The sequence below is a fragment of the Piliocolobus tephrosceles genome, chromosome 16 (assembly GCF_002776525.5).
Source record: "Piliocolobus tephrosceles isolate RC106 chromosome 16, ASM277652v3, whole genome shotgun sequence".
In the NCBI taxonomy this organism is placed as follows: domain Eukaryota; kingdom Metazoa; phylum Chordata; class Mammalia; order Primates; family Cercopithecidae; genus Piliocolobus; species Piliocolobus tephrosceles.
Window position 1 is genome coordinate 12490037 of NC_045449.1, and position 25717 is coordinate 12515753.

The 25717-nt window shown below is 39.1% G+C and overlaps 1 long non-coding RNA gene across 2 annotated transcripts in view; it reads left to right on the top strand.

Annotated features, from left to right (window-relative positions):
• LOC111523469 overlaps positions 1-25717 on the top strand; it is an 87812-nt gene that overhangs the window by 29640 nt on the left and 32455 nt on the right. Inside the window, exons 2-3 of one of the 2 annotated variants that reach the window (XR_004228513.1) lie at positions 5582-5743; positions 11498-11805. This is a non-coding gene — a long non-coding RNA (uncharacterized LOC111523469). The remainder of the gene's footprint in view (positions 1-5581; positions 5744-11497; positions 11806-25717) is intronic. The other variant, XR_002725532.2, reaches the window with a different exon arrangement.

Here is a 25717-nt window from a genome sequence, read left to right on the forward strand (position 1 = left end):
TTTGGGGCCGGGCGCGGTGGCTCAAGCCTGTAATCCTAGCACTTTGGGAGGCCGAGACGGGTGGATCACGAGGTCAGGAGATCGAGACCATCCTGGTTAACACGGTGAAACCCCGTCTCTACTAAAAAAATACAAAAATCTAGCCAGGCGAGGTGGCGGGCGCCTGTAGTCCCAGCTACTCCGGAGGCTGAGGCAGGAGAATGGCGGGAACCCGGGAGGCGGAGCTTGCAGTGAGCTGAGATCCGGCCACTGCACTCCAGTCCCGGCGATAGAGCGAGACTCCGCTTCAAAAAAAAAAGAAAAAGAAAAAAAAAAAAAATAATAATACATGTTTGTTTACTCAAGGAATTAACTCACCCCTTCATGGTGACACATCTGAAACAGTTAAAAGGCTACTCTCATGCCTTAATGTTTTACAAACCCTCACACAAATATGAGGCAGTAATTACAAGTTTACACTCTCATAACACAGGCTAAGGCCCTTCTCGCAGTTTAATTTTTTATCTGTTGCTATGGTTATTTGATTCCTGTCTCTCTCCCACACTAGACTAAAGATTTCCCAAGGTCAAAGATCAAGTCTATTTTTGCTCATATCCACATTACTTTACAAAGTGTCTGGCAATAAACATTTGGTGCACAAATGAATTAATTGATTAATTAACCGACTAATTAATTACTATCTTATCTTGTCTTTTCAACTGGATTTCAAACGTTTGAGGATTATTTTGCTTCCAAGTTTCCTTTCAACCCTGTAAACATAGTTATGTTTAAACAGTACATATTGAAACAATAAATGATTACTATTATCTGAACTGCATTAGTGTTATCAGTAGTACTTTGCTGAGACTACCGACAGAAGCCAAGTACTCATTCGATTTATGTTTTTAAATGAGCAGAATCCCTTTGAACAGAAAACAACTGCATTTGCAGAGCAATATGATGTTATTCATGACCATTATGTCATCGCCTATTCAGAAAGGACAGATTTAATGAAAAGTGAGCATTAGTGCCTAAAACCAAAAACTATCCTCACGTTTGACGAATGTCATTATGGTCAGGATAATTCCAAAAATTGAATTGAACTAGCAGAAAGTGTCTTCTGACACTTTTTATTTCTGTTTAATATATGGAGATACATTAAACCTGAGGAAAACAAAGTTTGTTTTTCCATATTGGTGTTTTCCCTCTGTAGTGTCTTCATTTCTTACTTACAGAGAAGAATGCTAGTATTTTCTTTTTTTTTTTTCTTTCTTCAGAGTGATAATTGTGTGTGCTTAGGAGACGCTGACCTGGCAGTTAACTGTGAGAACATGGGAATTCCCAGCCCCAGCCCCAACCCCTGGGCAGGTGGGGCCTAGAAGCTTGGTGTAGACAGTTAGACCCCTGGCCATGGTGGGGAGGGCGTGGCCTTCAGAGGGTTGAAGAGCAGGAGCAGTGAATGGTTTATTCCCAAAAGACTTCTTTCTGCCTTCATCATTTTAATACAATGAAGACCTAATTGCTCCCCCAATTTTAGATGTAGTTTGTACCCACAGGGCTTGGAACACTGAAAATAAAATACTGAATTACAGACAGCCTGCAGGCATTCTAGAACAGTCTGTCTACCTCTCTCAAAGAATAATTATGAAGCAGCACCTCAGGGTTCAGGGAATTTGTCCACCATCGTTTGTATAATAACTGCCAGTGCAGAGATCCTGAAAAAAATCTCTGTTCTTTCTATGATGTACAAACTTCCTTAAGAAAATAAACCTGCACTTTGAAATTTATATTCCAAGGCTTGAAAACAAAAGCACATCGCTGTTTCTCAAAGCAAGAAAAGATCTGTTCTAAGTGGCTCCAGAGGTGATTGCTGTTCAAAGAGCCGAGATAAGAACCTACAAGCACTTCACATCAGCAGCAGACAGGAGCAGTTCATGCCAGACAGCAGGAATCAGCTCAAATCCACTCTGTGTCCTTGCTCACTCTTTCTGTCTGACTCCCAGTCCCACCCCACCTCCGTCCCCACCTCTATCCCACGGCCTCTTCCTCTTCTCATCCCTGCCATCTCCCCACTTTCTTACCTAGTATCTGACTCTCTCCCTCCCTTCCTTTCTTTCAGTTGTTCCCTCCCTCTCTCCTCTTTTCTCTCCTTTCTTCCTACCTTAGAACTGTTTGCATCCCTGTCTAAGGTTTGGATCTGCCATTGATCCCTATAAAATTAGATGCACTAAAAATAGATGTACAGAGTTGCCTTGAAGTCAAAGTGGAGAAATCTGAGAACTCTTTCTCTTTCACTATATTTGAACCTTCTTTATCATTAATAATGGCTGCTTAGAGCACCTTAGAATGGATGTACCTTATTTTGGGAAGCTTTCTGAGAGTGGGACTTCCCACCCTCTAGGAATTCAAGATGCAAACATTCACCCATCTGTTGGTCTCCAATAAGCACATCATGTATTTACTACAATGGGAATTGGTTTCTCTAGAGAATACATGAGACAAACAGGACTCTCAATGAGTCCAATAGAAGTGACAGCCCAAGTGATAGGGACAGGAGGCAGGGAAATTCTAGGCAGAAGTGGACCAGTCTCTGATGAGGGCCCCATCCTTAAGCCTGGAACTGTGGCCCAAAGTGAGAACTTACATTCCTGTTTTCCTGCTCAAATGTTTCCTTTTCCAAGACCACCCGTGCCCTGTCCCACCCCCATCCTGTGCCCATAAAAAACCCCAGGCTCAGCCAGCACTGACAGGAGAAGCAGTTGGACATCAGAGACTACTGTTGGATGTTGGAGAGAGGTGGCTTGACTTCAGAGGGACAGCTTGATGGTATAGCTTCAGACAGGAGTCTGGCCAGGGACAGCTGGATTTCCGGAGATTACCTTCCCACTCCATCCCCTTTTCAGCTCCCCTTCCCACCGAGAGCCACTGTCATCAACAATAAAATCTCCTGCATTTACTACCTTCAATTCGTTCTTGTGACCTCAGTCCTCCTGGACGCTGGACAAGAACTCGGTGCCATGAGTGTGGGTGCAAAAGGCTGTCACACTGACTCTCCACTGAGCTGTTTAAATACTTAAGCTGTCTACAGACGGCAAAGCTAAAAGGGTACTCTAACACTTTTTCTCAGGCTTTGGGGTTGTGGACACCTTCCCCCAGATGCTGCCATGGGGCCAATATGGAGTTCGTTCTTGCCAGCACCCAAAAGTGCTCACCCTGGCTCCTGCACCTGGTCACCTGTGCTCCCCCTTCTGCAAGCAGTGGAGCAGTGAGTGAGTGGAGTTGGCCCCTGCTGGCACCCATGCACTCCAGTTTCCACCCACAAATGGGGTCAGGGAAATATCCTGCTTCACAAACACCAAGTTTGGTTTAAAAAACCACTCAGTTAAATGGAAGAAGAGGGAGTAGAAAGAGCAGGAAATAGGGGTTCAAGGCCAGGCCTTCCCAGCCAAGAGAGAGTAAGTCATGGCACCCAGATACTTCATTGACAGAAGCCCTGTCCTTCCAGGGCTCTTAGATTCCCTCCCTCAATCTGGCCCCAAGTATAACTGCCAGCCCCTTGGAACTCTGCATTGGTAACCCAGCCTGAAATTTACTGCGAAGCTCGAAGCTGAACAAGCTGATGACCACAGCTTCTTCCTTGTCCTTCTTCCCTGTCCTTGTCCAGCTCAAGTCATAGCAGCCCACAGATATTTTGAACAGGACGAGAGCCTCATGATCTTCACTTGCCTTTATCACTTTACATCCAGAGATCAGCTTATGAAAGCCTCATAAATGAACATATGTATAAGCCCATTTTGATGACAGATCACTTTCAAAAAAACACTTTGATTGAGATATAATTGAAACATAATAAACTGTCCATATTTAAAGTACACTATTGGGTAAGTTTTGACATAGGTATATGCTGTAAAACCATCACAAAATGTATCTTATACAATTAAGATAATAAATGTATCCATCACCTGTAAAGTTGGCTTTTCTGTTTGTTTTGGGTTTTTTCAATAGACTTTATTTTTAGGGCAGTTGTAAGTTCACAACAAAATTGAGAGGAAAACACAAAGATTTCTCATACATCCTTGTGTCCACACATGCACAGCCTGACCCCTTGTTGTTCTCCACCGGAGTGGCACATTAGTTACTGCTGATGAATCTTCATTGGCACATCCTTATCACCCAGGTCCATAGTTTATATTAGAGTTCACTCTTGCTGTCATACATTCTATGAGTTTGGGCAAATGCATACACCAGTATAGTATCAGGCAGAATTGTTTTTTGCCCTAAAAGTCCTCTATGCAAATGAATAGGATACGTAAAGCGCAGATCACTTTTTAGTGAAATTTTGCCTTGTTTTGATTTGACAACGTAGGTGATACTACCAATCACTGGAGAGAATGTAAAAATAGAAAAAAGATGACCTGAATCCAAATCTCTTTTTCCTTCTGAAGTTCACTGTTGATTCCTTAGCCTCCCCCTTTCTTTCTTACCCTATTTATAAAGTTTTTACTTTCTAATACAGCCTGTCAATATTTTAAATCTTTTTTCATTAGCAGCACACTGCATAGTGTGGGGGAAATATCTTTATTTCAAAACTAATTGTACATATAATCCATGTTTACATACATGTAGACCATAGGACAGTTCAAATATTTTGGGGTAGTATGAGCTCAATCTGAGTTCAGGCATTCCAAACCCTGATAACCCAGCAGAAAGTTAATGCTGGGTTATAGGATTTGGAGTGCCTGAACCATGTCACTGGGTAATGAACTTTGTTTTACACTGCCCTCTCCCACCATCAATTTGCCCCCTCCCTGGTTCTCTTTCAGTTCCTGTACATGTCACGTATTCTCCTCCCTCAAGGCCTATGCATTTTTTCCTTTCAGTTTCTAGTGATGTTCTTCCACATCCTTTACCTAGATATCCTCTTCTTACCTTTTATGTCTCAAATAAAATATAACATCTTTCTTGTGAAACACCCTTAACTAAACTTCCTCCCTGTTCTATCTCATACCCCTTGTCCTTTCCCTGTAGAATTGCACTGTCCAGTAAGTAGTCACTACCTGCATGTGGGTGTTCAAATGAAAATTAATTAAATTTAAATAACATTTAAAATGCAGTTTCTCAGCACATTGCGTGCATCTAAAGTGCTCAATAATCGTATGCAATTAGTGACTACCATATTGAACACATAGGTACAGAAGATTTCCATTATCACAGAAGTTTGCACTGGAGAGTAGTCCATCTAGATCATTTAGTATAGTTCCTAATTTTACATTAATTTTGTGGGATGTTTTTGGTCAGTTGATGTTTACCTACTTCTGGACTGTATACTTTATGAGTGCAAGAATCACAAAATATTGATCAGGGCTCCATACATATTTTGGGGATGAAAGCATGGCATGAATGAAGTCCAAAGCCAGTACTTTGCAAGAATACACAAGAGAGGAAACATATGTGCAGATGAGAGGCAATGACCCTCATATTTCTAGCTCTGGTTGGAAAAACCATGAAAGTATACAGAGGGGAAAAAAAGGATACTGGGCTGTCCAATTAACAATGGAGTAAAAACATTTTTTCCCATTCTCCTTCCTAAAATCAAATAAAGGCAATAAGAAGAACGAAAAAACGTAGAAGAGAAAGCCTCTTGAAACTGAGAAGCATCTGCAACCACAAACTACAAAATACAGCTGCTAAGCAAAATGAAAGTTGGATCAAATTGGTGGCAAATATCAAGAGTGAATATACTCCATGGCACAGTACTGCAAATGTCAGTTCCATCAACTTAAAGAGGCCAGCCAATGGCTCCTTGCTGGAACGTCTGGATGGGGGGACTGCTTGAGCACTGGAAACATCTCCAAGTCCCATTCCACGTTATCTAGTGACAGGGAGAGCTGGTGCTGGATGATAAATTACACAGACACAGTATCATTGTGAATAGCCAGTGGCCTGCATGGCAAGGTAGAGAGGTGGCAGTCACCATCTACTGAAATGCGATACACACTAAATCCCGTCCCATAAGTATGACTACCTATTACACACAGGTAATCAGTGTAGTCATTCCTTGGAGAAAGTGGGAGGAAATTGAGCTGTTAGCAGAAACCCACTCCAAAGTTTGAGAAAGAGTGCCTCGTGCCCTGTAAAATGTCCTCTGGTACTCCTCCTCCTCCAATTTTTTAGCAAATGCTTGACCCAGGCAAAAACGTCTCCCATTTAGAGATAAGTAATAATCAGAAAAGATCCAGCCTGAGAAATATGCATGGATATAACTGGATGGAAGAAAGAAACATGCCAAACAAAAGCTAGATGGAGTCTAGACCTCAGAAGAATTACTCTGCAAGCAGAACAACAGTGCACACAAACATTTATCCAGGGTCAAAGAATTGATGAAGGTGCCTGTGAAAATCAGAGCTCAAAGAAGAGATATAGGGATCAAAGAAGGCATGATAAGGCAATACAAAGAAATAAATGTGAGCTGAGAGAGATCTGGTGAAAATGCAGAAGAGAAAAAAATTTTTAAGCTAAAGCCATGCTGAAATTAAAATAAATATTGCTGAGAAAGAGAGACATGAAGGACAGGCTGAGTTAGAAAGAAATGAACAAAGCATGTGGAAAAGCCAAAGAGTTGCAGAGAAAATAAGACATAGTGAATAAATATGCGTGGAATTTGTGAACCCCCCTAAAGGAAACTGAACAAATGTAGTAGAAATAAAATATCCAAACATATAAGAGAAGATATTTTATAAAACAAAGGTAGATACGCGTCTTGTGATTGAAAGATCACACTGTGTCCCAAGAAAAACTGATCAACCAAAACCTAGCCATTAAATTTTTTGGCTTCCATGATTAGAGGTAGTATCCTATAACATCCAGCAACTCCTCTGTATGTCTCCCCAGCCTCTCAATAAATAACCAAGCAAAATAAACACATACATTTTTAAAAACTACCTATAGGGCAAAAAAGAAAGTCAAACTGGGTTCAAAGTTCTGTAAAGCAATGTCTACAACTCCTCAGTTAAGGAATGGGACCAAATGTTTTACAGCAAGGCGAACATATTTAAATATGCAGGAACGAAATAAACATAACATCCATAAGTCCTTGTGGAAAAAAAACAAAGTATCTGATAACTTAATTGAGATTTCCAAGAGACAAATGAAAAGACATGAAAAAAAAAATGGAAAATGTTCGTTAAACCAACTTAAAGAATGTTGAAAACTATAGCCACAGAAAACAATATAAATTTTTCTTAATGCTGAAAAAGTAGAAAACATAATGAAATTTTCTATTTGGAGGGTAATCTTTTCCTTAAAAATTCCTTGTAGGCAGGGTCTGGTGGCTCACACTTGTAATCCCAGCACTTTGGGAGGCTGAGGCAGGTGGATCATCTGAGGTCGGGAGTTCAGGACCAGCCTGACCAACATGGAGAAACCCCATCTCTACTGAAAATACAAAATTAGCTGGGCATGGTGGCACATGCCTGTAATCCCAGCTACTCGGGAGGCTGAGGCAGGGGAATTGTTTGAACCCTGGAGGTGGAGGTTGCGGTGAACTGAGATCGCACCATTGCACTCTAGCCTGGGCAACAAGAGCGAAACTCAATTTCAAAAAAAAAAAAAAATTCCTTGTAAAGTGAATTATCAAAATAAAAACATAATTATAATTGTACTTCATTCAGTTACAAATAAAACATATCGCCTCAATATTTGAGTAATTGAATCTTTCATTTAAATAAAAATAAGGCCAGGCACAGTGGTTCATGCCTATAATCATAGTACTTTGGGAGGCGGGAAGATCTCTTGAGCCCTTGGCGTTCAAGGTGGCAGTGAGCGACAGCTCACTGAACTCTAGCCTGGGTGATGGAAGAGCGAAGCCCTGTTTCTAAAGACATGAAAATTGTTAAAAATTAAAAATAAATAGTAGGCTGGGCACGGTGGCTCACGCCTGTAATCTCAGCATTTTGAGAGGCTGAGGCGGCAGATCACAAGGTCAGGAGATTGAGACCATCCTGGCTAACACAGTGAAACTCTGTCTGTACTAAAAATAAAAAAATTAACCGGGCGTGGTGGCGGGCGCCTGCAGTCCCAGCTGCTCGGGAGGCTGAGGTAGGAGAATGGCGTGAACCCGGGAGGCAGAGCTTACAGTGAGCCGAGATGGTACCATCGCACTCCAGCCTGGGCGACAGAGTGAGACTCCATCTCAAAATAAATAAATAAATAAATAAACAAATAAATAAAATAAACAGTAAATGACCCCCAAAATCTGTACAAATGATGCAAATAATTCACAAGATCATCACCACTACAAACCAGCAAATCATGGACCTGCCAGGATTTACTAAAACCTGTGCAAAGTATACTACTGAGAACGTGGCTGCATAGTGGCACTCACTATGGCTGAGTTGCTCATAAATGTGCTTGCCAGGAGATGTCTCATAATCTGAATTTCTCACATATCATAATTCTCATGAGTCTCATGGGACCATCTTACGCCATAACTTTAAAAAATCAGACAGACGTGGGCAGGAGAGAAGCTAAAGAAAGTATCATTTCTTTGGTTTCTTCACCTTTCATAGAAACCATCAACAGCTACTGTCTGAAGATGATAAAAATAAAGACATATGCATGTGGTTAGACAATTGTATGAACATATGTATCAGATGGAAAACACACACAGCAAAACAGATACCCATTGCAAAAGAAGAAAACAAAGGAAGTATTTATAATGAAGTCATTTAAAATAAACATGAGCGTAACTCCCCGAGTGACCTCCCTAAATAAATAGCAGCACTCCTTCCCATAACCATGCTCCTTATTCCTATTTTCCTACTTTTTTTCCACAGCACTTAACCACCACCATTGCATATTTATTTGTTGTTATTATTATAATTTTTCGCCTTTCCTAACTAGAAGTCAATTCTACAAAAGCAGAAATTCTATTTTGTTCACTGCTGTATCCCAGCATCTAACATCATAGCTGGTATAACTGTCCGTGCTCAATAAGTACTTTTTAAAATAAATGTATGAGTAAAAACAGAAAACTGATACAAAATGAAACTGCAGAAATGAAGCCAAACAAAGATAACATAACAATAAATGTGAATAAAACAAATTCAGTTATTCAAAGGAGAATAATCACAGTATGGGTCAAAAACATTAACCAAATAAAATATACTGGTTAAAATATGTAAGCTCTGAAGTAAAAATGCAAATCTGAGTTCTAAATCAAAAATCTTATCAATCCTCTTTTAAGATGACATTCTGAGGCTACAGGTGGCTAATCTGTATAAGGCAAGACACAGAAGAGTGCCCAGTACATGGTGCACAGTCAGTAACTATTAGGGGCAATGGTAAAAGCAGAAGTGAGCTTGGTTTTATCAATGGTGACAGCAGTGGTAACTCAAACCAAATGACTTCATACGGTTACAATGAAAAGCATCAGTGTCAATCAGAATGCCTATAATTAAAAAGTCAAAAAATAACAAATGCTGGTCAAGTTGCAGAGAAAAGGGAACACTTATACACTGTTGGTGCAAGCATGAATTAGTTCAACCATTGTGGAAGACAAGACAGTGTGGTGATTCCTCAAAGATCTAAAACCAGAAACACCATTCGACCCAGCAATCCCATTACCGGGTATACACCCAAAGGAATATAAATGATTCTATCATAAAGACACATGTGCATGTATGTTCATTGCAGCACGATTCACAATAGCAAAGACATAGAGTCAACCTAAATGCCTATTCATGGTAGACTGGATAAAGAAAATGTGGTACATATATGCAATGGAATACTACAAAACCATGAAAAAGAATGAGATCATATCGTTAGCAGGAACAAGGGTGGACCTGGAAGCCCTTATCCTTAGTAAACTAAAGCAGGAACAGAAAACCAAGTACAGCATGTTCTCATTTATAAGTGGGAGCTAAATGATGAAAAACATGGATACATAGAGGGGAACAACACACACTGGGGCCTACACGAGGGAGGAGGAAGGGACGAGGGAGAGGAGCAGGAAAAATAACTAATGGGTACTAGGTTTAATACTGAGTGATGAAATAATCTGTACAACAAACCTCCATGATACAAGTTTACTTATGTAACAAACCTGCGCATGCACCCCTGAACTCAAAATAAAAGTTAAATAAAAAAAGAAAAAGAATCTGTTACCATGACAGTATAAAAGACTGAGTCTGTTGTGGTCTGGAGACTGTGAGAAACATTCTCCAAGGAAATTATATTTAAGCTGAGACCTGAAGGATAGATGGGAACTAGTCAGGCAAAGAGCAAGGCAGTGGGCAGAGAAAATGGAAAACGAAATTCGTGTGTGTGGTAGGGGAGGCGAGGAATAGCATTCAAGCATCAGCAACAGCACGTGTGAGCGGAATACATTGCAGAGAAGTGCCAAATACTCCAGCCTCGGGAAAAAGTCTCATCCCCACAGCACACACTTTAGTTAACAGACACTGCAATGGGAATTTTTGTTGTTAATGTATTCAATTGACTTAACAAATACTTATGTCAGTTCTTATGTGCCAGGAATTCTATCAGATGCTGGGGATAGAATCAAGGTATGCAGAGCCCCTTGGCTTCACGGAGCTTACAGTGGGAAATTTTTAAAAGTAAATGATAGGCACACTGGGTTTTACTGTGAAAAATAGCAGAGTGCCACAGAAGCATACAGCAGGTAAGCCTAATTTAATTCTGGGGTCCAAAAATTATCCTAGAAAGCGTAACTTTTAGGAGAACACTCAAAGGAAAATTAATTGCTCTTAAGGTGAGTGAGGAGGAATGAACGAAACATTTGTGAAGGTATTGAGGTAAAAGAAAATGTAGCAGTAGAGCATTTGAAAGAAATGCAGTATGTCTGAAAGAAAGAGAACCAGAGAGAGGGAGAGCAAAAGAGTGAGAGAGAGAGAGGTGCAAGCAGAGAGAAGCTGGAAAGAGACAAGGCATGATAGCCTCCATTAAGAACTATATTTCCAGTTGGGCGCAGTGGCTCATGCCTGTAATCCCAGCACTCTGGGAGGCTGAGGAGGGCAGATCACGAGATCAGGAGTTCAAGACCAGTCTAGCAAACATGGTGAAACCCCATCTATACTAAGAATACGAAAATTAGCCAGGCGTGGTGGCACCTGTAATCTCAGCTACTCGGGAGACTGAGGCAGAATTGCTTGAACCGGGAGGTGGAGGTTGTGGTGAGCTGAGATCATGCCCCTCCACTCAAGCCTAGGCAACAGTGTGAGACTCCGTCTCAAAAAAAAAAAAAAGAAAGAAAAGAAAGAAAGAAAAAGAATTGTATTTCCTAACTCCATAAGAAATCATTGAACATGGATTGACCAATCCATTTTTCATGTAATTTGAAAGATTCTTCTGGTTATTGTGTGGAAAATTGCTTGGAGCAGCCGAACGTGGAAGCTGCAGAGGCCACATGTATTTGTCAGTGTAAGTTTTGTTGTCCTATGGTAATAAATATCCCCCAAATCTCAGTGGCTCAAACAATAAAAATGTTTTTCTCACTCAGGCTGCACATCTTTCATGGATTCTGGTCCACCTCGTCCTCACGTGGGGATGCAGACTGACAAGTTTCCACCATGAAGGGTTGTTATGTGCCATAGCAGGGAGAGGAAAATGGAGCAAATCAGTCACCAGCTCGTCACCCAGCAGAGTGTCCCACGTCACATCTGCTGATATGTTATGGCCAAAGTACATGACTATCTCCAAGGAGCTGAGAGGTGAAATACCGACATTCGTCTGGATGGAGTAGAACCAGGAGAGTCGTAAACATCCTATGGACTACACACCGTTTAACAAGATGCAACAGTATTCTAGGTAAGAGACCATGGAGAGGCATTTATGAAAGCCTTTTTAAATCTAATTAAAATTACTAAAATTTGTCGATTAATTGGATGTGAGAGTTGAGGGAGATGGAAGAGTCAGGGATCATTTCCCTGTGATGGATAGGACAACTGGATAAATGCTGTAAAGTATCCTGAGTTAGAGAACGTAGAAGATATTTTGGAGTGGGAGGGAACATTCAGAGATGTCTAGTACACAGCTGGAAATGAGATCAGAAGAGAGGTCTGGGCCGAAAAATAAATTTTAGAGTGTTTGACATCCAAATGGTACTTGAAACCAATGGAACAAAGATTTGTATGGGAGGGTAAGCAAATCATTCTTCTTTGAGACTGTCTCTATTTTGGCACTGAAAGTCGTATGTCATGCGAATATTCTCAGGCTTGAACGAACTGCAGTAGTTGGTCACCCTGTGAGAGTGTGTGAATAAAAAGAACACCAAGACAGATTTGTGAGGTGAAAACATGTACTGGTCAGGTTGAACAAGAGGAGTTGTCAAATGATACTGAGAAAAATAGTCATGAAGACAGAAGACAAATCAGAGGAATATCAGAGTCCCAGAAAGCAAGGAAAGAGTTTCAACAAGGAGAGAGTGAGGGGCCAACAGGGCCAAATGGTACCCCAAGGTTAGGTAGGACTCAGATTGCAAATGTCCATTGCTGGGGGACTGGAAAACAGCTGAAACAAGACTCCCAGTTGTTCACGCAGCCAAGCAGAGATCAGGCAGGGAGGGGACGGCTTGTCCAAACACAGGAGGCTGACACATCAGGAAGGGGTCTGAGCTTGTCCTGGGTGTAGTGACCAGATACAGTAGATAGCATGGCAGCTTCTCACATAGCAGAAAAGAAATGATGCAGATCTAGGTTCTTGACTTGCAGTTCACTGCACACCTCCTCAGGCTGCTGGACTGCAGAATTCCAAAGGAATTCATTTAACACATAAGAGGAATCAAAAAGGATACTCCCCAATCATACAAATGCAGGACACAGATAAAACTCTCTTTTAAAGGTGAATAGAGAGAAAATAGCCAACTGGGGCCTATGGAGGGACTCTGAAACATAAATGAAGATAAACTATAAGAAACATAAAGAAAATTTTAATAAACATGATTTTTCTTTCTCAGTACAATTCAACAAAGCATGAATCAGTTATTGGGGTTTTTCCTATAGAGTTGGAGGAATTCCTTACATATTTGGGGTATTAACTCCTTATTAGATATATGGTCTACAAATATTTTCTCCCATTCCACAGGTTGCCTTTTCATTCTGTTAATTGTTTTCTTAGCTATACGGAAGCTTTGTAGTTAATATAATTCCACTTACCTGTTTTTGCTTTTTTTTTTTTTTTTTTTTGCCTGTGCTCTTGGTGTCTTATAGAAGAGATTATTGCCCAGACCAACATCTAGAAGATTTCCTCCCATGTTTTATTTTAATATTTTATGTATCATGTCTTATATTTAAGTGTTTAATCCACTTTAGTTGATTTTTGTATGTGTCATGAGATAGTGCTCTGATTTCATTCTTTTCCATGTGAATATCTCATTTTCCCAACACAATGCATGAAAGAGATTCTTTTTTTCCATAGTATATTCTTGGCACTCTTGGTAAATATCACTTGACCATATATGCCTGGGTTCCATTCTGGGTTCTGCATTCTATTCCATTTGTCTATATATCTGTTTTGATGTCAGTACCACGCTGTTTTGATTACTGTAGGCTTTAAGGGTCTTTAGTGTTTCCAAATGAATAATAGGATTTCTCTTACTATTTCTGCAAAAATGCCGTTGGGATTTTGTTGGAGATTGCATTGAATCTATTGATTGATTTGGGCAGTAGAGACATTTTCTTTTCTTAAGTTTTTAAGCTATCTCCTACAGGAAGGAAGAACATTTTAACAATATTAATTCCTTCAATCAATAAACATGAAAAATATTTACACTTGCATCTTAAAAAAATTTTTGTCTGTGTTTTGTAGTTTCGAGAGTACAAGTCTTTTACTTTCTTGGTTAAGTTTATTCCTAAGTATTTTGGGTTTTTTGATGCATTTGTAAATGGAATTGTTTTCTTAATTTCTTTTTCAGTCTATAGAAATTAAACTAATTTTTTGTATGTTGATTTTATTTTCTTCCACTTCACTGAATATGTCTATAAGTCAACCGTCTCTCTTTCTCTCTCTGTCTCTCTCTCTCTCTGTGTATGTGTGTGTGTGTAGACTTCAGGGTTTTTAAAATATATATATGACTACATCATCTGCAAACAGAAATCATTTTACTTCTTCCTTTCCGGTTTGGATGCTTTTTTTTTTTTCCTGGGCTAATTCTCTGGTAAAGACTTCTAGTACTATGTAATTGAACAGAAGTGCCAAGAGTGGGTATCCTGGCCTTGTTCCAGATCTTAGAGTGAAAGATGTTAGCTTTTTACCATTGAATATACCGTCAGCTGTGAGCTTGTCACATGTGGCCTTTCTTGTGCTCAGGTAAGTTCCTCCTATATGTAACTTATTAAGAGTTTTTATCACGAAGTGTTCAATTGTGTCAAATACTTTTTTCTGCATCTATTGAGATGATCCTTCGTTCTGTTCGTTCTGTTAATGTGGTATATCGCATTGATTTATTTGCATAAGTAGATCCATCTTCACATCCATTGGATAAATCTTACTTGGTCATGATGTATAATTTTTTAAAAATGTTCTGTTATATTCAATTTGATTGTAGTCTGTTGAGGAGTTTTGTGTCTGTTTCTCGAGGTTATTGGCCTATAGTTTTGTTGTGTTTTTTTTTCTTGAGGTGCTTTCATCTAGCTTTGATATCAGAGTAATGCTGGCTTCCTAGAATAACTTTAAAAGTGTTCCCTTGTCTTCTATTTTTGAAATAGTTTAAGAAGCAATAGTATTAATTCTTCTATATTTGTTTGGTAAAATTCACCTGCAAAGCTTACTGGTCTTGGGTTTTTCTTTGCTGACAGTTTATTATCATTATTATTATTCCTTCAATCTCCTTGTTTTTTATTGGACTGTTTAGGTTTTCTATTTGTTCTTTATTCACTCTTGGAAGAGTGTATGTTTCTAGGAATTTCTCCAATTCTTTTTGGTTGTCCAATTTGTCAGCATATAATTTTGTACAATGGTTTCTTATGATTCTTTTCTATGAAATCTTTTGTAATGGCTCCTCTTTCATTTCTGATATTTTATCTTTTTTTTTAGCCAATGTTCTTAAACTTTTATTAGTTTTATTTATTTTTTCAACATACCAGCTCATAGTTTTGTCAGTTTTTTAAAAATGTTTTCTATTTTCTATTTCGTTTATTTCTGTTCTGATCTTTATTTATTTATTTTTTTTGGCTAATTTCGTGTTTAGTTTATTCTTATATTCTAGTTCTTCAGATATAGTTAGGTTGCTTACTTGGGATCTTTCTTTGTTATAATGTAGGTGTTTATTGCTGTAAAATTCCCTGTTAGTACTGTTTTTGATGCATCTCATAAGTTTTGTTTTGTTGTGTTTTCATCTTTGTTGTCTCAAAATATATTCTAATTTTCTCTTGACTTCTTTTTAGACCCAATAGTTGTTTGAGAGTGTGTTGTTTAAATTTCATGCATTTGTAAATTTTTCTGTTTTTATTCTATTTTTTATTTCTAGTTTCATTCCATTGTGATTGGAAAAGAGACTTGAAATAATTTCAATCTTAAATTGTTAAGACTTGTTTTGTAGCCTAGCATGTGATCTATTTTGAAAAATGTTTCATGAACACTCGAGAAGAATGAGTGTTCTATTCCTGTTGCACTGGTCTAGAACCAAACCTACAATATCTCCGATGTATGTCTGAATACTTACATTGAATAATTGCTCTACATAGAGTGAGAACCACATTAGACAGTGTTACAGCTTTGTGTTTCGACTGTCAACATATAGAAAACTCAAGAGGAGAAAGTCTATTGTCCTTGTCTATATTTTTGCTCATGTATAATTTCTTCCTTTCTAGTGTTCTGAGTCTTTCTTTTATTCTGTTCTTTATGTTTAGAGAACTTTATTGAGTCATTTTTTAATGGTAGATCTGTGGGTTTTAAATTCTCTTAGTTCTCTTTTATCTTATGTCTTTATTTTATCTTTATTCCTGAAGAATATTTTCTCTGGATATAGGATTCTGGGCTGATAGGTGTTTTTTTTTTTCTTTCTTTCAACATTTGAAAAATATTGCAGCACTTTCTTCTGGCCTCTGTGATTGTTGAAGAGAAATCTACCATTATCCAAACTGTTTTTCCCATATAGCCAATATGTCATTTCTCTCTCATTGCTTTCAAAAATTTTTCTTTGTATTTAGTTTTTAGAAGTTTCACTATGATGTGTTTTGATGTAGATTTCTTACATCCTTTATTTATTTTTTTTCTTTTTTGGTCAATTTGGGATATTTTAAGCCATTATTTCGTCAAGTATTTTTTTGGCCCCACTGTCTTTCTTCTCCCCTTCTGGAACTCAAATCATACTAATGTTACATCTTTATTAAAGAGCCATATGCACTTGAGATTGTGTTCTTTCTTTTCTTTTTTTTTTTTTTTCAATCTATTCTCTGTTGTTTAGAGTGGATAATTTTTCTTGTTATGTCTTCAAGTTCTCTGATTCTTTCTTCTATTCTCTCAGTTCTGTTGCTCAGTCCATTTGTTCAGTTGTCTGTTTTGATTGTTATATATTTTAGTTCTAAAATTCCCATTTGGTTCTTTTTATCCTATATTTCTTTGTTAAAATGTTCTATTATTATTATCTCTCTTTTTTTTTTGAGACTGAGTCTTGCTCTATTGCCCAGGCTAGAGTGCAATGGCATGATCTCAGCTCACTGCAAGCTCTGCCTACCAGGTTCTAGTAATTCTCCTTGCCTCAGCCTCCCAAGTAGCTGGATTACAGGAGCCCACCACCATGCCCAGCTAATTCTTGTATTTTTTAGTAGAAATGGGGTTTCACTATGTTGGTCAGGCTTGTCTCGAACTCTTGACCTCAGGCGATCCACCTTCCTCGGCCTCTCAAAGTGCTGGGATTATAGGCATGAGCTGTGCCTCGCCTGAAATGTTCTACTATTTTGCTAAAAAGTTCTTTGCTCTTGGTTTGATAAGTGATTTTTTTTTTTAATTGAAACCAGTATGTCTTGTGCATCATGATACAAAACATTGGATCATATTGAAATCCTATTTTAGCAGGCCTTCTCTGACACCACTCTAGTGAATGAAAGGGGAAACTGCCTCATTTCTGCGATGGACTTGAAAGGTCTAGCTTCTCTTCTGTTGACACATGGCGGCCAAGGGAGAGGATTCCTCCTAACTTCTGGATGCGGATGGGAATCGAGGCTCCCACTAGGCATACTATTTTTTTTTTTTTTTTTTTTTTTGGATACAGAGTTTTGTTCTTGTTGCCCAGGCTGGAGTGCAATAGCATGAACTCGACTCACCACAACCTCCACCTCCCGGGTTCAAGCGATTCTCCTGCCTCAGCCTCCCGAGTAGCTGGGATTACAGGCATGCGCCACCACGGGCAGCTAATTTTGCATTTTTGGTAGAAACGGGGTTTCTTCATGTTGGTCAGGCTGGTCTCAAACTCCCGACCTTAGGTGATCCACCCTCCTCAGCCTGCCAAAGTACTGGGATTATAGGCATGAGCCACCGTGCCTGGCCCTCATGACTACTCTTTACATGGCCCCCACTGACACCATGGAGAGGGGAGCAGGTGGCCTATACCCACTGAGTGGGGATGAAAGTCCTGAATCTGTACTAAGCTTCTTTTGACACCGGCTGACAGGGGTATTTTAACCTGGCAACACACTCTGGGCTCTTCAGTTGGTCTTGACTGGAGAGTATAGGGTATAGTTACAATTTTTTTCTGTGACATTTTGCTGGAGTGGGAAGTTATGGTCTGAAAGTTTTCTGTCTTGCCAGGTTAACTCTTTACTGGTCCATTGTCTAATGAGAACAGGCTTTCATTATGATCGCGCACGCGCGCGTGTGTGTGTGTGTGTGTGTGTGTGCCTGTTAGTGTTTCTGGGTTGCTGGTTTCTTCACTTCCAAGTTTGGGATACACGAGGCAAAAAAAAAAAAAAAAAACCGGGGGGACCCACCTCTGCGTCATTCATTGGCTCTCAGCATCTTTAGCCAGTCCCCTCCTCTCCATCTTTGAGACTCTTATTTTGTTTCTTTTGTACAGAATATCCAGAATTTTTAGTTGCACCTAGCAGGAAGAAAAGGGAAGACTATGTCTATTCCATGTTTTCAAAAGTGGATGCCCAAGCTGTAATAATTTTAGACTGTAAAGTATTAAAGTGTCAAATGTTGTCACAGAAATAGATATAAGTCAGATAAAAACCACTTAAGATCAGTAAGAATCCTAGCCAACTGGAAAGAGTAGAATTCGACCTCTGCACATACAATACTCCAAAATTAATTCCACATAGATTAATTGTATAATTAATTAATTTAAAAAGTGAGAAAAACATATAGGAGAAAATATAAGCACATTATATAATCAGAGAAGTGAAATTGTAATATTCTCTACACAAATAATGGTTGTCTTTAATACATAAATAATTCTTACAAATCAGTAAGAAAAATATGACTACTATAAGTAAAAAATAATTAGAGAAAGGCTCAAACAGATGATTTGCATAAAATACCTAACAAATATGGGAAAATGCTCATCTTTTCAAATAATTGAAGAAGTAAAAATTAGACAAATTAATTCCTTCGGATTTTTGGTTCAGTTTAGTTTCGTTCCTTTTTGGCTTACTCATGAGCCTTAAAATGAAAGCAATATACCTTTAGGTAGGTCTAAGCTGGGTCCTACCTTGCAAATCCAGCTGTGATGGGAACCAAAGTAATACAGTCTTTTTGGCAGGAACTTCACCAGTAAGTATCAAAAATCGCAAATATCATCATTTTTTGGACCAAATAATTTCACTTTTGGAAATTTATCCCAAGAAAAAGATGATTAACATAAAGATTCATGGAGAAGAATACTAATAACATTAAGTATTAATAACTTTAAAAGCTAAAAAACTAAAAATCCTAACAAAGAAGAATTGGTTAACTAAAGTGTGGCATGTTCATAGCATAGAATACCAAGTGGCTATTTTAAACCATGTCGTATAAGAATAGTTAACACCATGGGAAAAATGCTCATAATTTGCCATTAAGTAAATAATAAAAGTCAAACATTACAGTAGTTTAGACACTAATGCTATTTTAATAGGTAAAAATGTTCACAGAAATAACATATTAAGAAAACACAGAAATATTAGCGCTTGAAAATTAAGCACGGGAATCATGATGTATTTTCATTTTTCTTCTTTGTATTTTTTTAATTTTCGAAATATATGATTACAAAGCATACTTTTATATTTAAAACAAAACAATAAATGTATGTGGAGGACGTCCGGGGATGCCTTCAACTACTTAATGATGGCTCTTTCTGACATTTTTATTCTGCCATCCTTAGCATTTTGGTTTTCCTTGTCACGCTTGTTGCTGCCTCATTATAAGACAGCTATGGCACCTATAGATATCACAAATGCTCCAGGCTGGAAGAAGAAAGAGAGCCCACCCTCTACGCCTATACCTCTTTTAATCAGGACTATTTGTCAGAGACCCCTTTCAACAGACTTTTGCTTACATCCCCTATGAACATCCAAAGCTACAAAGGAAGCCAAAAAATCAGTATGCAGTTCTGCAGACTCTTAGCGTAGATCATGACAAGAAAGAAGGGACCAGGAATGGATGCTGAGTGGGCCAATTGCAGTTTTTAACATAGTATTTTTATGTACAAAATTAAAAGCATATTTTGTAGAGTGCATGGACTGAATGCAGTGACAACCAAACTATGCAAGAATTGTGCTTTGCAGGCCCTGTAAAAAGCATTTGTGACATCTGACCATTAAAAGAAGTTAGGAGATGTACTTGCAAACTATTCAGGCTCTGATCCCTGCATTGCAGGAGTCTGACACTATAAATGGTACATCTTCATACTGAGAAAAGATTAGAAGGTTGATGTCGGTGTATACATGTCTTAACCATCAGCTCATTCACAGGCACTTTGTTGTACGGCATAGGGAAGAGCCCTTTCAAGCTGTGTTTGGTTACATGAAACCTAAGTCAGCCATCCAGTCATTGCAGAAAAAAAAATCATCAAAAAGCGAGATTTGTCATACAACTGAAGGCAGCAAGCTGTTGGACAAAGAGCAAACAAAGCCTGCGGAGGGAGGTCAGGAGATCTGAGCGTTCCATCAGGTTCTGCCACTAAACAGCTGTGTGCCTTTGTGAATGTAATTAACGTTGACAAATTTCAGTTTCCTAATCTATAAGGGCAAGGGTGTGCAGAAAAGATTGCTTAGGGCACTTTGAGCATAAAATGGCTATATTCTATTATAATTGATATTTTATAAAAATTAATAACTGCAAAGGTAATGAATCACATTAAACCCCTCATTGCAAGTTGACAGGAGGGAACACAGAGAGATCTGGAGGAACAGAGATGGGCAGAGTCACTGGCTCTGTGTCAGCTGCTGTCATTTGCCATAGACGGCACATTCCACAGAGGAAATGCAACAGATATAAACCTTTAGAACCCACTAAAACTCTGTCAACATTATCTTTGCGTAATTGGGAAAATGGGTTTGCGGTGCAATATATTGAGCCCACACCCCAATTCAAGACCTGCTGTCGTTGTTGATTTAATTTTACAAACAAAAAAGAAGATACATTAGGAGTGAAAGGAATCACATTGGTGAGGAAGTTGTCACAATAATCACTAAAGTCTTTCAGTCCGGGAATCAGAGGCCATGCAAATGTATCAACTTCCAGGTTCAGATGAAAGTTATGGAAAGCTGTGGTTGTCAGCACAGATTGTGATGGAGTTGGAATTCTTGCTGCACCATTTAGAGCTGTGTGACAGTCTGCAAGTTACTTAACACCTCTGTGCCTTTGTTTCTTATCTATAAAATTAGGGACAATATTTGCACTTATCTCTGAGAACTAGGTAAAATTTAGATTTTTTTTAGTCCAATGCCTGGCCTCTAGTTACTTATTATCAGAGAGGTAATTTTTAATTCTTTAAGTAACTCAATGAATTTGCAACTAAGCTTATAAACTGTTAGGTAGTTGGTAACTTGTGGTGGATTTCTTAATTTGAGAAATAAAGTTTCTCTATGCAGAAATGTACGAAATGGCAAAAGTAGAAAGCTTAACTAAAGCTTAGGGGCACTTTTACTGGAATACCTTTCCGGAGACTCATGCAGTTTTGCACAGAGCTGCTGCCTGCAGCCCTGAGCCGCTTCCTAGTACAGCTCTGCTCCTGGGTAAAAGGCAAGAGACAAGAGAACTATAAACTCTGTGTAGTGCGGGAATATAAATGTACCATTGTATTCTGCTAGGACTATGTCCTTCAGCAAAGTGACAATTTAACTGAAAATGGTCATACAGACAGAACTGGCAGGTTTTCCATTATTGCCTATTCCTATTTCTCTTGCTGGAAATCTCTCCAGGATCCTTAACAGGTGGTCTGCTTCTGGTCCCTAAATTTGGAATGTCAAAATGGATTTTCAAATCAGTGGGGAAAGGCTGGGTTGTTTATTAAATGGTGTTGAGACAGCTGGCTAAGCATTTGGAAAAACAAAGTTAGGATCCTATCTCAAACCAAATTAAACCACAAGTGGGTTCGATGTTTAAAGAAAAGCAGAGAGATTAAAATATCAGAAGAAACTACAGGTGAATAGCAAAACAGCTGTATTATAGGGAAAGGTTTCTTGACCATAATACTAAGAGCAGAATTTATATTTATAATGGGAAAAATAATCATTGACTACATTAAAAATGTAAAACCTCCCTTTATATATCTAAAAAGTACTATGAAGAAAATAAGGAGAACAGAATCTTAAGAAAAGTAACTTTCCTATATCAGATTAAAGGGCTACTGTCCTGTCTATGGAAAGAGCTCTTATAAATGAGCGAGGAAAAAGATGACCCGTCCGTTCCCCTCTCCCTGCCCCACCCCTGCCAATATAGGCATTCCCATAAAAAGAATTTTTTTTAAAAAAAAAAAGGCAAAAGGGTAATAAACATGAAAAAATTTCGGCTTCACATGTAATCAGCCACTTCTCATGTATCAAGTTGTCAAAGATGAAAAGCAACAGAACTCCACGTTAGAGAAAGAAATGGTCTGCAATATGCAGTTGCAGACATGAATGCTGGCACCACAAATACACAAAAACTAGGGCCAGGCACAGTGGCTCATGCCTGTAATCCCAGCATTTTGGGAGGCCAAGGTGGGCGGATCACCTGAGGTCAGGGGTTCGAGACCAGCCTGGCCAACATGGTGAAACCCCATCTCTACACAAAATACCAAAATTAGCTGAGTATGGTGGTGGGCGCCTGTAATCCCAGCTACTGGGGAGCCTGAGGCAGGAGAATCACTTGAATCCAGGAGGTGGAGGTTGAAGTGAGCTGAGATCGTGCCACTGCACTCCAGCCTGAGCAACAAGAGCGAAACTCCTTCTCAAAAAAAAAAAAAAAAAAAAAAATACACAAAAACTTTTTGGAGAGCTTTTGGGCCATGTAGATAATATTCTAAGTGAAAAGTCTTTGACATCTTGTAGTGTTTTACCCTTAGAAAATTATCAATCAAATGCTTGGAAATTTAGATCTAGGAGTAGCTAAATTTAGATAATAAATTTAGATACATCGCAGCATAGTTTATAATTTCAATATAGAATGTTAAGGAGATATCTGTCATCTGAGGCTGGTTAATAAATTAAGATTTAGTCTACATAACTAAATGCTATGAAACTTTTTAGGAAGGTAAGTTTTAAGGTACAATGACATCCGCAAATGAAGAAAATATATAAAACGGGTTTAGTACAAGTCATATTTGTATTAAAATTCCATAGCTTGTTATGTTTAGTATTTTAACACATACATGGAAAAATATGAATATATGATTAAAAATAAGTATCCTTCCAGTCCAGGACCACTTAAGACTGTCAAGCTCATAAAAAAAGCAAAAGAACAACTGAGAAAGTGTCACGGATGCGGAAAGACGTTAAAATTAGAATCTAGTGTCGTTCCCTGGATTGGAACCTAGAACAGAAAGAGGACATTAATGGAAAACTGGTGAAATCTGGAATTGAGTCAATAGTAATGGACCAATGTCAGGTTCTTGGTTTTGACAAACGAACCACAGCGGCATAAGGTGTGAACAATGGGAGAAATGGGGTGAAGGGCATATGGGAACTCTTTATAAGATATCTTTGTCATTTTTATAAATAACAAGTTTACTTAAAATATCAAGCCATTCGGCCGGGCACAGTGGCTCACGCCTGTAATCCCAGCACTTTGGGAGGCCGAGGTGGGCAGATCACCTGAGGTTAGGAGTTCGAGCCTGGCCAACATGGTGTAACCCTGTCTCTGCTAAAAATACAAAAGTTAACCAGGTGTGGTGGTAAGAACCTGTAATCTCAGCTACTTGGGAGGTTAAGGCAGGACAACTGCTTGCACCCAGGAGGCAGAGGTTGCAGTGAGCTGAGATCACGCCGCTACACTACAGCCTGGGCGACAGAGCAAGACTCCATCTCAAAAAAAAAAAAAAAAAATCAAACCATTCAAAATGTGTTACCCTGAAGAGTGAGATTTGAATACGGGACATAATGACTTTCAGATTTTATGTAGAAAATGTTGTACAATGACCACACATATTACATAATAAAGGATAAACTGACATAAAAAATATTGTAGAAGTATATTTGTGAACATGGAATCATAAAAAAGCAAATTATAACATAGTATAATCCTATTTAAATATATTTTAAAGTTAATTATTTGCTTTTGCTTATATTTATGTTCCAATTTTAAATAAAAATATACATTTCATATAGGACAAAGGATAATTGAAGTGTAAAACATCCCTGAAAGTAGGTGTAGGGCAGGCAGAATCCCCAAATCGCCAGTCTTACAAGTTGGAATCAGGGGTTTCCTGATCATGTATCTGCTCCTTAAAACTCTGGGGCCACAGAAAGAAGATCCTCTTTGTTGATGAAGACTCTGGCTCTTTATTTTAGTAATAAATTTAAATGAATATCCCTTTTTTCTAACTATGATCCAACACATCCTGTCTCTGCTTAGATCATTCTATTCAAGACACAAGGGTGAAGGTATGTATTAAAAAGAAAAAGAATAATTTAACAGTATCAAGCATTATTTTCGGCTGTGTTGGTTATTTATAATACGATTTTCAGAGAGAATAATGGCCAGTTAAATAAGAGAAAATACAAACTCACTACACTTAAACCCTGCTAATAGAAAATTAAAGACAAAATGTAAACAAGCATTTTGCCTTTTTTCATGTTTATCACATAATCACAGCACTGCCATATTTGGGAAAAAATAGCCTAATATTTGAATGCAAATGTTACTGATATTTATTGTAATATTTTGGACACATATCCACATAATGCAAGATTTTCATATATTTGTCTTACTCAGAAATGAATTTGCTGGATGATTTCCAAGCTGTAATTTGGATTTATAAGAATGTAAATACATTATGATTGAGTTCCCAGTAGCGTTTAAGCTCATGGATATTAGGCAATGCCTGATGCCAAGCGACTTTGGAAGCCCTGGAGACTCAGCGGCTCACAGCCCTTTCCCACGGGCCACCCACTCTCGAGGGCCGTATTTCCAAAGGCGTCTCTGCGAGTCTCAGAGACTTGAGGATTTGCGAGGGCCTTCCTCACAGACACGGTGGCTTATGCCCACTTCACCCAGTTTCTCCCATTGTTCACACCTTATGTTACTGTGGTTCATATGTCAAAACCAAGTGGGAGTTACCAGGGGGCCAACTGGTCATTAAAAAATGGAGAATGACGTGCTGTAATTGGTGAGACAATACGATTTCACGGGAGCGCAAAAGAGAAGCACCTTGAAACCTGGACCCCTGGGCACACGAAAGGCTGGCCAAGATAAACAGTCCATGGAACATGAGGCTCGGAGGAAGCAGAGTTATTTCCCAGGAGATTGGGAGACCAGGGGGAAGAAACGGTGCTCCAGGCAGAAGTGACTGCACCTGAAGGAGGTGAGGTGAGGGAGGGGAGTGAGCATGGTGGGTCTAAAGAACTGGACAGAGCCCCCACCAGACCACAGGATGCCAAGAGGTGAGTGAGAGCCGGAGCCCAGCGAAGAGGAGCAGTTCCATCATGAAGGGCCTTGAGCACCATATTAAGGAAATTGGATTTTATTCCATGGTTGCTATGGACTACATTGCGTCTCCCCAAAACCCGTATGTATGGAAGCCCTAATGCTATAGCATTTCAGAATGGAACTGTATTTACAGAGAGGGTCCTTAAAGAGGTAACTCAGTTACAATGAGGTCATGAGGGGGGGCTGTAATCTGATCTGACTGAAGTCTGAAGTCTTTTTTTTCTTTTTTTGAGATGGAGTCTCGCTCTGTCGCCCAGGGCTGGAGCGCAGTGGCGTGACCTCTGCTCATTGCAACCTCTGCCTCCTGGGTTCAAACAATTTTCCCTGCTTCAGTCTCCTAAGTAGCTGGGATTACAGGTGCCCACCATCATGCCCGGCTAATTTTTGTATTTTTTGGTAGAGACAGGGTTTTGCCATGTTGGCCAGACTGGTCTTGAACTCCTGACCTCAAGTGATCCGCCCACCTTGGCCTCCCAGAGTGCTAGGATTACAGGCATGACCCACCGTGTTGGCCCTGACTGATGTCTTCATAGGCAAAGGAAATTAGGACACAGACACACCCAGAGGGAAGACCACATATGTCACAGGGAGTATACAGCCACCTGCACATCAAGAAGAGACGCCTCAGAGGAAACTGACACCTTGCTCTTGAACTCCCAGCCTCCAGAACTGT